The 17,593-nt window shown below is 33.7% G+C and overlaps 1 pseudogene; it reads right to left on the minus strand.

Annotated features, from left to right (window-relative positions):
* Positions 1-13,386: 13,386 nt before the first annotated feature.
* LOC100717642 (olfactory receptor 5W2-like) lies at positions 13,387-14,297 on the minus strand (annotated as a pseudogene).
* Between the last annotated feature and the right edge of the window lie 3,296 nt (positions 14,298-17,593).

Below are 17,593 nucleotides of genomic sequence, written 5' to 3' on the forward strand. Positions count from 1 at the left end.
CATAATGTTTCACAACAAATTTTCTTTTGGAGAGAAAAACTGTACATCAAGAAGTCATTTTGTAAAGCGGCTTTGGGTTTTCAGAAAAATAAATGATTTTGCTATGGGATGAATGAGTTTTAGGTCAGAGGAACTGTACTCCTCTTGGCATGTATATTCCATAAAAGCTTTCCATCTTTGTCTACAAAATGATGCCATGTGATTTAGTTCCTGAGTTAATTATGCGGAGCCAATGGAAATGCAGACACCATCATTGCTATGTTGTTCCAAAGTGTCCTGGGGAAATGTTACCACTTTTGTATTGCAGGTAACTCAGAGTTCAGGTGAAATGAACAACCTGCTGTTTTAGTAACAGAGAAATACATGGCAGCTAAGGAAAGACAGGAGTGACCAAGTAGATGCTGAGGGTGATCTTAGACACATTGGAAGTATAGGAGGGATTTCTTCATGGTCTCGGGCTAATGCAGTTTGCCATGAAGATGTGGTAGATTTATATAGGAGTGAGACTTTACTCAGAGTTAGCTGCTATTCAGGGGTATAGAGAATATTCCAAGCTGACCATGTATTATTATGGAACTGCTTTCAGTAATATCTTGATCACCTTCTGTGCTTTGTGAATGTGATACATATGGTAAGGTGTGACAAGGAAAGTATGTTTGAATTAAACATTTCAACTGTTCTAAATTTTTCTTTTAGAAAACTCTTCCAGAGGGGCTGGTGATTTAGATTAGCAGCTCAAGTGCCTTCCTAGCAAGTGCAAGGTTGTAAGTTTGATCCCAAGTACAAAAAAGAAAAAGAAAAAAAAAAAAAAAGAAAGAAAGAACAAAAAGAAAAGAAAATGGTTCCAGAATGGAGGGCAAAAATGTGGGTGAAAGAGTACATTTTTCAGTGCTTTTTTTTTTTCATCACTGACTGAAACATACATGATACATTCATGTTTAATGTTTGTCCTTTTTGTCTATTACAAACTAATCAGCAGAAATATTCACAATAGATCTTAAAAACAGATGACAAGTCTCGTCATGGGGACCTCATAGGCAAACTTCATCAGTCATCAGTGGAGCTGTGATCAGTACTGGGAGTAATTTTCCTGTTTGGAATTGAGGTTGTGTTAAATTAGCTGCCATACTGGATCAAAGCCAGAATGAAAAATTAATACCAGGACTGCTGCATGGATTAGGAAGATTTGCTAATCTCTCTTCATTGTAATGTTTCTTGAAAAAGATCTGAGTGATAGTTTTTTAATTTAGAATTTTCTTACTATATCATACATCATTTTTTCTTTTGATCTAACTTACCATTTTTCTGGGTAGCTTTTATGACATAATTTTACTGTGGTATATACTCTGTATTTGGATAAAATATTGATCTTTCTTAAATTCATTGATGAATAATTCATTTTAGCAAATTCTTAGCTACCTTCTCTGAATTGGTAAGGTTGGTTATGTTATGTTCAGTAAAAGACATCATCTGTTAACACTTTCTGACAAAGTAGAGACATACAGTGTATGGTTTAAGAGCTCTGATTAATTGATTAAAATTTTTCATGACAAATTAGGACAATAATTTGAGGTAAATTTACCAAGACACTGGTGCTTTCAGCAAAAATTGATATAAAGCTCTGTATTTGTCCTTCTCTAATATAAAATTTAATCATATCTTGGTAAGTTGTATAAGTGGCATATATAGAGTATGTTTAGGGTTTTTCTTTCATTTATTTATTAATATGCTTTTAAAATTAAGTTTGACTATCTACCTATTGCTTAAATTTTCACTTAAATTTAAAAATATTTAATGAAATTAAATTGGAAACAAAATTTTTTTTAATTTTCACTAAATATTCTATTTAGATAATTTATGCTTATCATGAATAATCTGAAATCTATGAATCATCAGATTTCATATTACTTAATTGGTTTTTCCGTTAAGAGCCCAGTGATCTAAACTATGTCTCCCAATGGTGGCATATAGCCAGAAAGTATGTTACCTTGGGTCTTTATGGGTGTCATTAGTGCTGTCAGATTTGTACACATGGCATTCTGCCCTGATCATAGTATAGGTTTCCTTTTTGGAACACTGCTGCAGTAACAACAGCTGTGTAGATTTTAGGACTATTTTCAAATTTGAAATCAGGAAAAACAGCAGAACACTATAGCTACAAAAACAATTGGAAATTTTTCAGCTAATCTCCACTATCCAGGAAGACCATATTAGTGACAATACCATATCATTAGACACTTTGAAAGTAACAGCTGTTGACCAACCACATGGGGTCCATTAATGGTTCCAAACACTAGCAGCAAATTCTTATGCCAATCAAGAGGATAACAGTGGTTTCCTAAGATATGTTTGCACATCACTCAGCATTTAAATAATTCTCACATGTTCAGACTCCAAACAGGTTGAGTTATATGGGTTACGGTCTTTTTATACTGTGGCAAGAAATAACCAGTTCACTGTGAAGCATCAGATCAGAGAGTCCATATTTTGCTGCCTTCTTCCTTGTGCTTAGCATTCGTGGTATTTGAAATAGTAGCACAGTGTTCCAGCACTTTCTCCACCACTCACTATTATGACCAGGTTTCATGGTTCTACTTTTTCAACCTCACATTCATCCTGCCTGACAACTAGGTTGTGTTTGCATGGTATGTTTTTAATGTCAATGGTTGGAATCACAGCACAGGGGTGGTTAGCCAATTCATAGCCCTTGGTCTGCCAATTCCAGGAACATTCTTCTCTCATAAAGGGAACAATGGTTAGCACAGCATCATTTGTCTCTTACAAAGGGAACAAAGGTTGACACAGCAAACAGGTTACTCAGGGAACAACGCATACAGAACAGCATGATGATTCAGTCGGTTAATCTATAAGTATATGTTTGGTGCGTGGTTACTAGGGTAACGGGCTCAGCACAGAATGGCAATACTGCTAATAACTATCCTTTTAACTTACTATTTTTGCCAATAATTATCTTTTAATTAACTATTTTAATATTTCAGCATTTAGTCCAACAGGTGGCTTCTATGCTTCCCTGTAATGGTGTCTGCCCACAAATATCCCCCTCATGTCTCCAAGCCTGTCAAAGTCATTAAGAGTCAATGTATAAGAGAATAAGTTCTCTGCACTTTTCAGGCACCCTGCAAATGCAGCCTAAGTGTATAAAGCATTTTGATACTGAAAAATGTTTTGGTTTTTCTCTCCTTCCACATCCCAACCAACTTTCAGAAAATACCTTCTCCTCCTATATGAGAGACTCATAACTGAGACAGCCAGATTCTTGCAAAACCAGGCAGATTTTAAAAGGAGAGTTGTTTGAAAGTTTTTATGATGACTAACAATTCTGCTGAGACATAGTATTAAATTATTAAGTTTTAGGAAGGATTCTCCAGTCTGAGCAGGCTGTTTCTATCAAATAGTTTTTACACAGACATAAATATGTAAGTGTCTGCACAGATATACATTCCTGTATATAATAAGTTAGGGTTATATAAAGTTTATGTAAGGAATATAACACAGTAGCAGAAAAATGTAGGTGTACAATAAGAAAATTATTTTAATACACATTTCAATAAAAATAAGGAGTATGCAAGAGATGACAGAGGCAGAAAATAATGTTGTGTTTAAAGCACCTTGATAGAATGATTTAAAAAATTACAAATTGCCCCCCCCCCCCCAAAATCACAATATACTGTTACCCTTTGTTTTATCCTAAAGACTGTTAGTCAGGAAGGCAATGCAGCATGTTATTTGTTGATATAAGCTTCCCTTTTAAAAATGCAAATCCTATATTTCAACGGAGGACCAGAATATTTCCTCATTTTTATTGTAGTGTATGACAGATCAACTTTAGAAACATGTTGCATATCAGTTGACAATATAGCGATTCATTTACATGAAAATAATTTTGAACAATTACACCTTAGAAAGCCATGTGCACACCCAGTAACACATAGGGACAGTTGAGCAAGAAGAGTTGCTAGACTGAATTTATATAGTCCTAGGTTAGGGGACACCCAGCAGCAATCCTCAAAGTCCTTTTCCCTTGATGCCATCCAGCACTGGACATGGATCAGGGAAAGCAGAACCCAGTACTCCTCCTGGTCTTATTTTCCCTGCCCACTCTTGTAGACAAAACTCAGAGTCCAGTGTACACTGCTTCTCTGCAACTTATTTAGACTGTCCAGAGAGAAATTGTCTGTATATTTGTCCATTGGAAGACAGGCATGAAAGCAAAAATGTTCCATTAGTGATTATTGGGAGATGAAGTGAATTAGTACTTGTATACAATCTAGAATAATGGGAACAAATAAGTGCCTGATAGTGTGAAATTAAATTGCAAATCTATGTACACAAATTTCTTTCTTTTTTAAAAATTTTATTTAAAAGGAAAAAACAAAACAAAACAAAGTGGTGTAAGGGTACAAGTAATACAGAACTACAAAAAAAAAAGCAAGGAATAACCAGTTAATAGATTACACATTGTCATTTTAGAGATAGTTGCTCAAGTCACAGTATCAAAGCATACAAAGTGAACATTCAAACAGAGAGACTGCAAACAGTTGTGTTCAGTGATCCAACCAAAAACATTAATATGGTCAGCTATTTAAACCCCTAAACACACTTGCAGTTATATCCTTTAGAGTACTTTTTTTCCCTCTCTTTTTTTACAACAAAATTTACACATTTTGGGTTTTATTACTCCTTAGTTATTGTTACTTTTTTTTGGAAGAGAATAAAGTCAAACATGGCAAAACAAAGCTGTCAGTCAAAACCAAGGATAGACATAGTACATGATGTAAAAACAGAGTACAAGGTTATATTTTCTTTCTAATATCTTTGTTATTTGAAGGATGTCTGGTGGGGCTTAAGTATTCTGCCTTTCTGTAAATTGACAGGCTTCTGTAATATTATGAAAAAAAGAAGTTTATATAAAATATTCATGTGAGAAACCCAAAACATAAATAAGTCAAAAAGAAAAATTAAATATAATAGGAATGAGGGAGATAAATCATGTAGAAAAGGGAAAAGAATTGAGAGACAGAGAGTGAAATGTCCAGAGGAAAGGGTTGTAAAAATAATTAAGATATGTTATGTACATGAATCCAGTACTCATGATGAATGTAACTGTATGCACTGTAAACACATACTAGTCAAAATTTTAAATGAAATATTCATGGTATTTCAGAATGGAACTAAAGTGGTTTACACAATTGTAAGAATATAAAATTCTATAATAGAGCATGCTGTACAGAAAGAAGTAAGTTTGGTTTTAAATAAAACAAGTATCTCAGATAATTCATTTTCTGTATAGTCTGAAAATTACCAACCTAACCCAGAGAGATCACTTGTATATTGTGTCTTCTCTCATGAGCATCTTTGTGAATTTTTATTTATCATACCATAAAGATTAGAAGTTGTTTCACTTAAGGGACATAATTACCAAGTGTTTAAACTATAGTATAAATTTCCTGCTGCATATGGTAGATCTGCTTATAAGAAATCCCCAGTACAAGAAAGAATGTACATACCTCAGGTTAGTTAACTAAATTCAGTCTTTGTTTCCTTGAAAATGAAAATTAATATGCATTACAAGAGATGTTTATTATAAAGATAATGTCTAAATCATCTCTCATGGTTACAAAATGTATTGGAGGATTGTCTTTCTGTGAATTTACTCCACTGAATGTATTTCCTTGTTAGTTTTGACATTTAGTTCATGGAAACAGTTTCTTCTCTGATATCCTTGATTTGAATAAAGGGGTGCAAAATAACAAATAATAGATTTTTTTCTTTGGTCTCTGTCACTCTCTCTTTATCTTTTATAGTCACCTGTTTTCCTCAAAGAATCTAAAATTTAATATCACAGCAGAACTCATTATAATTGTCATTTAATTTTATTCAGTGAATTAATGTGTCTGAAATTTGGCTTCTATGAAATTAGAACATGAAAATTTTCTGTGCTTAGCAAAAAGGATTTATTTCTTTGTACTCACTTTGGATTTGTCAGACCCTTTTCCTATTATCAGCATAAGATGAGGAACATAGATTTCCTATTTTAAATCTAAGCTAAATAACTTATTTTTTATTTACTTGTTACATATTTTGATCAGGTGGATTGAGAAAACCATGATTCTGAAGTCCTAACTTTGACATCATAATGCTTTTCCCAGTTCCTTAAAGTTTCTTCAACACAGAGAGAGAATACCATGATGTGTTTCCAGTTCATGTTCTGTTCATTCAGTTTTCATTCCAGCTATTGGTGAAGCCATAGTTTGTGCCCTTGCTGTGGCCTATGAAAGTGACAGAGACAAAATGTCCTCAAATCCACAGGCATTTTCCCTAAGGCCTGGATGGGCCTTAGCACTTGCAAGAAGGAACCATTCAGTCATTTTCCCTAAATAACTTCTTGAAAGATCTTGGGAAAATTTCACTTTGGTCACATTTTTAAAAACTATTTTTATTTATTCACTTACTGTTTTTTTTTTTTAACTGGGGATTGTACACAGAGCCCTACACTTGCTAGGGAAATGCTGTACCAGTGAGCTACATTTAAAGTTTTTCCTTACATAATTTTAAATCATAAAAGGTGCTTTATTTCAAGATGTAACTAAATTGAAGTGACAATATTTTATTTCCAACAATAAGCATATTTATACATCTACATTTTCATATTAATTTACATCTACATTTATAATCCAATATCAATATTCTTTTAAGTATGTTTTACCAATCTTTTCCACAGTGCGATTTCAAGTACAATGATAAGTTTTTACCTTAGATATTATCCACCACGTTTTAATCTTTACTTATTTTTATGCTTTTAAGATAAATACATTTATTTCTATTACTAATATCATAAACAATAATTTCATGAAATTTCTAACTTTGTATTTCACATTTTTCAATATAATTAAGCATTTTTAGTGTATCACTAAGAATATAATTTCTTATAAACAAGTTTTTGTTATTATCTGGTGTAAGTGTTTCTTATTGTTTGGAATAGGACTTCAGATGTGTGTTGCTTCATTATGTTCTAGAAAAGTTTATATATAGAATTTATCTCTTTGAGTCACCATTAATATTAATATTGATAACACTTAAATATTAATACATATTTAGTGGTTATTAATAACTATTTAAATTGAGTAATATTAATATTTATAACTATTTAAATTAAGTAAATATTTGCTAACTTTATAAGTAAACTGATCGTGAAGTTTTTGCCAAGCACATTTCCTACTTCCCAAACCTGGGAACATAAAACAAGATGCTACAGAAAGTTCAAAAATAAACTGAAAAATTCATTTTATAAGATTGGCATGAAAGAATGGAGATTTACAAATGATTTCCATAAAATGATGTAATGTTGCTGTGAACTGTACATATTGAATTCCTCTAGTGTATTTCAATTTTTTCCTTTAAAGACAACCTACAACACTTTACCAGTACTGATATTTACATGTTGATAACTGTTGATTTCATTACCATAACTAAAAATAAATAAAATTATATACAAAACCAATCTTCATATCTACCTCAGTTCGTTTTTTACAATGGCTGTGCTGCACAGTTACATTTTCTCTTTTCTGTGGTTGACACAGGATCTTTCTTCTGAGTTGCATAGCTTATGACAGTTACTTCACAATAGCAACCCCCTTCTTTATACCATTATTGTGTCCAACAGGCTTTGTTTCAGCTTGCATTGGGGGGGCACTATATGCACAATCATTCGCACCACTATCACTTTCCTTCTAGACTTGTGTTCCAAAGGGGGAAAAATAATTTTGTGATGTCTCCCTGCTCTTCTCTGTGTCCTTCACTGACAGACCTATTCATTTCAAAAAAATTTCCTTGAATTTTAACTCATGCATTTTTAAATGAATTTCCCTAGGTAATTTTTACTCTATATCCCATTAGAACCTTAGGTATATTCTGAATACTCTCACATATTGTGAGCTATCTTGCCACAGCTGTATATATGACCTGTCCCTCTGTGATTATGATTCATTAAATCTTATTCATTAGTCTCTTCCTTTTTTTTTTCACAGTAGTAACCCCAGCTGGTACTCTGAGTAAACATTTATGAAACAAATATAATCTTAGTATATATTATTTTTTAGTTAAGATTATATGCAGTGGGGAAAAGCAATATACAGGAACCAGTCTTAGTTTACTCTTTAATTACTTCTACTTCATTCTTCACAGTGATATTGTGCATGCAATAGACAATTATAAGATGTTAACAAATAAGTGATTTACCTTTTGACCCATGTGTGCACATGGCTAAATTCTGAGTGAGGCCTGCTCTGAGAACCACTGATGGGAACTGGAGCTACAAAGGCTGGGATGATGGCCCAGGTGACGGGCTCATCTTGTACTTAGAAAAAGTGGGGCTGGGCAGTAGAGTTCAGTCCAAAACTAAGGGAAAGCAGAGGTAGAGAGGATGAATTAAAACAAAAAGCCATCTGAGATTGAAAACACATCCTGGATTGTAAACTGAAGTCACAGTGCTCTTTAATGGGTTGTGATGTATTTTTATTTTTAAAAATGTCAGTAATGTAATAGGGCTTCAGCTTTCAACAGTGATGACAACAATGGTGTCCCATGGTTGAGGAGGGTGGCAGACTTTCATGAAATACTCAGCAGTAAGTAGTCTCTGAAAGGATTGAGTTCATGGCAGTAGAGAAAAATTGATTCCTTTGCTTCTGGATGTCATTCAGCCTTGGCCCTTGAGATGGGCCTGCACAGAACCCCACGAATAAAGTACTCTGGGATTAATGATTGAAACTCACTTCTTGATAATATCAGTTTATGGAGTTTAGATTATAGCATAGTTTCAGGCTGAGTACCAGAATAATGTGTTTTGTTTGATTTTCTATGGGGAAACCTTCAGGAATAACCCAAAATGAAGGCAAAGTCAGGGAAACAAGTCCTCTGCGTGTTGAGCAGAGATCTTCAAACCTGGCCCAAGGGTATATCTGTAGCTAGAGTTTGGTCCCTAGCTGCGTGGGCTCTAAGGAGCACAGAACAGAGAGTCCAGGGACTACATTTCAGTACCTGATACAAAGAACAACATTGCCCTTTTTAAACAGCTGGGAAAGCTGTTCCTGACAGCTGGCTCAGGTGTTCATAGAGTCTCTCTCTCTCTCTCTCTCTCTCTCTCTCTCTCTCTCTCTCTCTCTCTCTCTCCCTCTCTCTTATGAAGGCAGGGTTTCAACATGCAGTTTAATCTGGCCCTGAACTCATTTTGTAGCCCAAGATGGCCTTGAATTTGCAGTGATTCTAGTTCCTCAGGATCCTCAGTGCTGGGATTACAGATATGCGCCACCATGCCCAGCTTTATGGAGACCTTCTTAAACAATACCAAGTATAATTATAAGTAGCTCAAAGATATATAGATATAAAATTGTAGTGCTTATGTGGGATCCTAGATTAGGAGATGAAATAAACTAACACCTGAGTATTGTCACCTAATGGTAGTGATAGATTGAACCCATATCTATTTCATTCCAGCATCTAACTTCTTCCATTAGAATCTCTCCTTTCTTTTTCATTTCCTAAAGACAAAAATGTAGCCAAACACAAAGAAAAGAATTCTTTGAAATATGTAAAAATATTAAGTCAATGTCTTTTAAGACAATTATTAAATCAATTACTATAAAGGAATGTGAATTTGTGCCAATGATAGGCAGTGGACACAGTTTAAAATATGAGTATGCCTAGTTTTTAAGCACTCAATAAATTTGTTGTTTTTGATAAAGTATATTGTGTCAGAAAGGCTGAGGAACACTGATCAATAATATCATTTGAGATTACAGAGGAAACAAGTATTTATGACATGGTGTCATATGTTCATTCCTTTTAAACTGGCCAGTAAGTAGTGCAAGACAACTTCCTGGTAAAATTGTTTATGTTTATAAACATGTTCATTCATATCATGAATGAACACATTCATTCATATGATGTACATTTTATAACTAAAAGCTTGTATAAAATTGGCAAAGAGGAATTAAATCGGAAGCACTATAAGACTCTTATGTTCTGTCCATGACAATGTAATAAAGGAGACTACTCGTAAGAATCTGAAAATTTGTGCCTATTTCCATAACTATATTAGTTGATAAGTAATTATATTTTGAAAAACGTATCCAAACCACAAAATTTAAGGGCTGTATTGATTAACAGGATTAGCAAAATCTGAACACTCATAAATGATTACTATCTACAAGCTGTGTAGAACACGGTGCCAATTTATTTTTCAAATGCACAGAGACAATTGTGAAATGTTACAAAATAAAATACAAATATATAGGCTAATACAACATGTTCTTTTCTGTTTTTCCACTGAATATTAGTTTATGACAATAATTCTTTCTTTACAATTTAAACTGCTGATTCAAGGCTGCAGTTGGGTTGTTTTCATTTTTAATGAAGTTCAAGGACACAGTATGGTATGTGAAGTCATCAAGGACACAAAGCACTTTCAAAGGACCTTTGACAATGTCCAGGCTCCATCTGCACAGACACTGCACGGGTGCTGATAGCAGCCCGCATGCCTGACCCAAATCAGTCTGGAGCCAGGGCGAGGAGTTGGTTCACTCTGAAAGGTAAAGTAAAAGCCCCAGGCTGCTGCACATGGGACATTGCTGATGTCACTGAGTAAGATGAATGAGGAATCCAGGATCTGAGAAGAGAATTCTTTTACATTTTACTCCTGTTGTATCTCATGTCAGTCAGGGACAAAGGCAAGAGGTCCAGACAAATCTCATGAAAAGTGAGCATAATAGAACAGAATGAAGGCTAGGAAGTTCCTTTCTGTCACCTTTTTAAAGCCTTGTGTTCCCATTGGTTTTGGCTTTGTGTATTCAGTGACAGTGGAATGGCACCTTGCTACAGAACATTAAATAATAATATAATGGTAGAGAAAAATATACTGGTACAGAAGAGAAGAAAGAGCACTGTCTTTATTAAATTTTTAGTCTAAGCAGGACATTGTCCTTATATATTTACTACTTACTTTGAAGTGTTGCATCATTTATAGCTTAAAGTGTTCCACAGGAAAGGCACCAGAATGATTAATTTTAGCTGCCTAAAATTCCCTTTTGGATCACCAACTATATTATTGATTTCTCTTTCTAAAATTTCATGTTAATGGATGCATGTTAAATTGTTATTTGGGGAGAGTTTGTAAGCCCCGTGATATCTCTTTGGGACACATTTATCAGTGAAACAGGAAGACATAAAAGGACCCAGATGTAGACAGTAAAGTGATACTGTTTTTTTATTTTCCTAATTTAAAAGGTTGACAAAGTCCAGTGTTTACTGCTATTTATACTCATTAGGTACAAGGATGTATAACAGAAATTATTTTTCAACTAAGGTCTCTAACATAGGATCCTACTGCCTCAGTCTTCCAAGGTGCTGGAATTATAGGAGTGCACCATCCTGCAAGATAACAAGAAAAATTTAACCAAATATTCCCAATAAATGATTTTTCACTTTAATTGATTTAGCTTAGAGATATAATCACAATTCATCATGCCTTTGCCTTAAGTTCACACATTTTAGGGGTTTAAACATTACTTTGTACTTACTAGATCTGAATAAAGAAGTCAATAAACATAGGAAATTGATCATTCTTTGCAGTAACTACTACAAGCCTTATGGAAGGGGAGGTGACATCTTCATATCTTTAAAAGGACCAGCATTCTGTGAGTGCTCCAGTTAACCTGAATATTAACAATATTCCAAACAATGTTTTCTATCATTTTCTCATCACAAAAAATTTTAGCAAAATAAAATGCATACAATGAGGATGTGAACAGCAAATGGAAACTCTAAACCTGTTTTCCAAAACAAATATTCCTCCTCATTGGACTTTTCTACAACATCTCCAAAAAGCTGGAGCAGGGTCCCTCAGATGCTGCTTTGCAAGCACCAAGGATATGTCACAGAGGCTCCCAGCAAACCCAAGCTATGCAGTATCAACTGTAAAATTCAGAGTCTCAGGGAGTGCAGCGTGAGCTTTGAAACGGCTGTTTTTTGATTCATTTTCTCAATTGCTTCTTTAAGTGTTTTAACCTCATGAACTTGAATGGAGCCAGACAACGAGGCAGGAATAAGTCCCTACATGAAAGTTTTTGATTTCCCTGTAATTAGTATGCACATATTTGTAGATTCATTATAATAGCTGTCATAACCACCTAATTACTTTCTTAAAAGCTATGAAACTAACCCTCAGTTTGTCCCAGGTTGATACTTAACAAGATACTCAAGAAGTTATCACATGGACAGCTTTTGTTAGTTGCTGTTCTGATTTGGTTCTCAGTACAAAGTTTGAACTAAAAAGGCAGACAACAAACATGCTGTCCTTCAAATAACATTTGCAGTCTGAAGTCAAGGTGATAGTTTAATAATCAGGGCAGTAAACAGAACAGTGCCTATGAGGGCTATCATTTACTAGTCAAGAGAGTGCAATTTTAATGAGGGATAAGAGAAGAAACTAGGGGAACAACATTGGATGGCAGCAACTGGGTGAGAATTGCAGCATAAGAGAGGGACTAAGCAGGGTGATTTTCTTTGCAATTTTGTTTTTGCTTCATTTTTAATTGACACAACATTATGCAAAGCTGTGAGGCACAACAGGATTCAAGCATACATAATTCCTCAAATTGTTAGCTTCACAGAGAAACATTCAGAATTGTTTCCTACACTCCATGAGAAATGGACCACAGATCATTATTGACTAGATTTACCAAACTATGACACAGAGCACTGGAATGTTTTCCTCCTAGGGTTCTTGTCTGCTCGAAAAAAGAAAATACATTCACAGAAAAATATAACTTGAATACAAAATGTCATAAACTCAAGTAGACATTTCTTAAAATAAGACATAAATCCCTAAGAGGTCTGCAACAAAATGTTCACATCATTGCCATTTTCATCCTCATTCTTTCCGTCTTTTCCTTCTCAAATCTATCCTCTGTGCCACTCAGATTCCTACTTAAAGTTATTTCTCCTCATCAATTACCCCTCAGTGTACAAAGCCACATTGTTTGATCTGAAAATAAAAGTGCATTTATTAGGTAATGCCTATTTCAGAATGATTAAATCAAATCATAAAATATTTCACCCCCAAAATGAGACTATGATACACTAGAAAGTTTTCCAAAATTAAAGAATATCATTTTTAAATTCAAGATAGATAATGAAGTACAGTATATTTAGGAAACAGGCAACAGTGAGCAATGCTTTATAGAAATACAAATTATATTAAATTAATATACTATGAACCACTTCAATTTTATGACTTGATAAAAGCAAAAAGGGCATACATCAGTATCTGTAAAAGTATGTAGGTATTTGAAATATTTAGAATAGTATGCATTACTTAAATAATTTTCTTTTTAATTTTTTCACATCCTTGTTCCATAGGCCTTAAATCAGAAGATTCTGCATGGGAACCACCAGGGTATAAAAATGTGAGGTCATTTTGTCTTGATCTAGGTAGTAGGCAGAAGTGGGACAGAAGTATATGAAGAGCATGGGTCCCTGGAAGATGGTGACTGCAGTGAGAAGGGAGGTGCAGGTGGAAAAAGCTTTGAATCTTCTCTCTGTAGAGCAGATCTTTAAGTCTGATAAGATGATAAAATAGGAAATAAGGACTTCAGAGATTGTGCACAGTTCTATAAAATCAAAAATAGTGGAAATCTCTATTGATCTGAGTATATGAACAAAATTTTAAGAGGAGCAGAGGAACATCGCAGAAGACATCATTGATCTCTTTAGACCCACAGAAACATAAATGCATTGTCAGTGCAGTGTGTATCAGAGCATCTGTGAGTGACACCAACTAAACCCCAGCCATGAGATGGGATCACAGCCTGCTGGACATGTGGGCTGTGTAGAGCAAGGGGTCGCTGATGGCCTTGTACCTGTCAAAGGTCATCACTGCCAATGGCATGAATTTAGTGTTGTAAAAACACAGAAGATGAGCAATTGCACAGTGCAATCAGTGAAGGATGTCGAGCTTTTGTGGCAAGCAGGTCTACCTTAACCTTGGGCCCCACTGCAGGGGAATAACAGGTTCTGAAAATGACAGGTAACTGAGGAAAACATAAATGAGTGTGTGAAGCTGAGAATCCACTGTGATTAAAATGATCATTCCTAGGCTTATCAGGAGAATCATGATATAAACTATTAAAAGTGACAAAAGTAGAATGATTTTCATTTCTGGATCACTGATAATTCCCAAGAGAAAAAACCTCTGGTAATGATGAACAATATCTACTGTTCATTTTTCTTTGTTCTTAATAGAAACTGTTGGAAAAATCAACAAGATAATGATAGATTAGAGTATGATTTTTCTTCACATCCACTAATATGATTGACGTAGTTCATGCTTTGTTTGCATAAATTGTTTTCCTTACAATCATAAACTTTCAAGGGAAGTGTCAATGTTCAAGTCCTACTCCCCAGTTAGCGTGGAAAACAAGGGAAATGGATGTACTTTGAGACCATAATGATAAGTGAAAGAAATCAGAAAGGACAAGATTACATTTTTCATGATTTCTCATGTTTTATAAAAACACTAAATATAATTAAAGAATACAATATTAGATAAAGAACTTGAATTGGGGAGGAAAATTTTCTCAAATGTTGAGTTTCAAGCAATGGAAGTCAAGAGAAGGTAGAGTACACAAAGGGTACAAAAAGAATAAAGAGTGCTGAGTACCTGCAACAAATCCCTACACAGGAAGCACAACAGATATGTCTTATATGAATAAAACGTAATAAAAATTTGCATTAAGTTAAAAAACAAACACAAGAAGTGTCTATCTTAAGTTGATCATCCTTGACTATACATTAATTACAAATCTGAGATATGTAACTTACTCTGTGCTGACAGCTTCGTAGTGAATATTAAAATGAATTCAAATCTAGATCTTAGATTCAAACAAATGAAGAAATATAGATCTTTACGGATTCATCCAAGGGACACAATAGTAAATATTCCGTATGTTTAACAAAACAGTAGTAATTGACAGTGTTCAGGAAGCATTATCTATTTCAGGGCTGATGATGATACTACCTACAATATGAAAGCTATTTTAAGTTGTGTTCATTGCCCAGGTTTTATTACAAGATAAAAATTTTTAAATTGTTTTGTCAAGCACCACCAGTGATTTTCCAGAGCTTGGGGCACTGCATTATCCATATCATTCAACTGTGTCAAATAAAGTAATTGGAAAGGCAAAGAGTTATGATTAAAATAAGTGGAGGTAGCAATTTATATCACTCACACTGTCTTATCAATGATTTCTTTTGTTTTACATTAAAAAGAAAATGATACAGAAATAATGAAACCCTCAAAGTTAAACAAGTTTCTATTTCTTGTGTCTATATTATGCATGCATATATGTGTGTTTGAGGTTTCCAGTTTATATGCTTATATATAAAAAATGGAATAGGATAAGTATTCTGTAATTTCTTTTAGATATTATTATGGTGTATGATTCAAAAGGACTTTGATTTATATGAATTTGTATATGTTAACCCTCATTATTTAAATAAAACTGAAATAAATAGAAATTTACATGTATCACATAATGTGATTTTAACAAGAAGGAGACTACTTATAAATCGACATTTGATTAAGTAAAATCTTTACAATTCTTATACAAATGAAAGGTGAAGTATATCCCATTAACAGAGATCTAACGAGAATATATCACAGTATAGCCATTAGAATTCAGTTTGTTTAACTGTGTAATCAGCTATAAAATCATTCCTATACACATGTATTAAGATTCTAACTTTCCACTTGAGCAGGAAATCAGAGTTTAAATTTTCCAGTGTTCTTCAAACATGGCTATTCTTGCACTCACCTCCTTTCTTCTGTAATTGAACAATGTGCAGATCATATTTATTTTCACATAAGAATACTGGGTCTTAAATCTCATAAGCAATTCTTTGACTCTTTTGTCCTATTCCAACATAATTAATAGAATTCCTGGGCCAGTATTCTCCTCTAGGACTCCTGCAATAACTGTTGTAAGGCTGAACTTTTACTTCATCTTTTTCAATTTTTTAACACTGTGATTCAAGGTATAACTTTGGCATTTTGAGTAAAATCACAGGAAAAGGAACTGAAATACATCCTGCACTTAACAATGTCAAAGACCTTTCATTGTACATGCTGTTTCTTCCATTACTAAAACAGTGTCGCTCCCTCCAAACAGGAGAGTATTTAATCCTAGATACAGCTTTTGCCATTAATCATTTTCCAAATTCTCCCCACCAAGTCCTCATAACCACTTTCATCTCAGTTATTCTGAGGATGTTAATTTTCCTTACACCTAGAAGACTCTAGTTAATTTTTGTTTTATCTGATCAGATGTGATTTTATTTTGCTGCATTCATGAGCTTACACTTTTGCAGGCAAAATGAATCAGTCAGTGTGCGTGGTTCAATTTATTCTGTTAATTAGGTTGGTGAATGTTCAGGAATGTGTAGATAAAACTAATTTTACTGATTTCTTTTTACTGGGAATTCATATATACATGGGACAATTTGACCATAGTGGAGGGCAAACATGCACTAAAATAGTTCTGGAAAAATGTGTTGGAATATAGATTTATTTATTTTTTTGTTTTTTCCTTTTTATAAGAATTAGCCAAGTTTTATTTATGTCAAAAGCTACTTTTATAGTCTTTTATAGTAATTTTATGATCATTGGTAGACACTTAACATTGTTAGTACTTTATGATGCCTAATACACCCTCTGTAACTACCAATAAATGCTCTAAGCACACCACAATATTGGCCTATTATTTTATACTCTAACTTGGGTGCACTTCTGCCTTAGGATAGAGCAAGCACTAAATTATTCATTTGTGTAATTTTGACTACAAAATGAATAGAGAATTCGTATACTGATTGTGTGACACTCATACACATTACACACAAACACACCCACATTAATATATTGCTAAACTTAGTTCCACAGAAAGATAAATAATTTTATAAGTGTAATAAAATAAATATATATGATTGTTCACAATAACATCATTAATAATAAGACATTAACAATCAACAACCCAATCAACAGTAGGTAAGATGATTATTTTTGCTAAAACAAAAGCAATAATAATTAATTTGCTGCAACTACATGCATGAACTTCAAATGATTGGTAGCAAGATTACAAGATTTGAAATAAGATTCAATAGTTACGCAATGAGAAATACACTGAGCAGGGTCATGTTGATTTCAGAATTATTGGAATTTCCCTAGAGAATGAATGCATTCGAAGACTTACAATTTTCCCCTTCCATTCTTTTTTAATTTTCATTTCTGTAGTGCTAAAAATTGATCAAGGGGTTAATAGGCAAATTTTGTATTATTTATCTCAACCAGAAATATAGAATATTTAATGTAGAAAAGATTTAGTTATTGTCAGCAATTTTTTGTTCTATAATAAAACATTTGAGATAATATAAAGAGTAAGATTTATTTCAATTCAGTTTTAAGGGCTTCAGCCATCACCATTTGGCTCTTTTGCTTTTGGGCCTGTGGCAACTTGTCACATGATAC

The sequence above is a fragment of the Cavia porcellus genome, unplaced genomic scaffold (genome assembly GCF_034190915.1).
Source record: "Cavia porcellus strain 051 isolate PalLab524CR breed Dunkin Hartley unplaced genomic scaffold, mCavPor4.1 scaffold_17, whole genome shotgun sequence".
Lineage (NCBI taxonomy): Eukaryota > Metazoa > Chordata > Mammalia > Rodentia > Caviidae > Cavia > Cavia porcellus.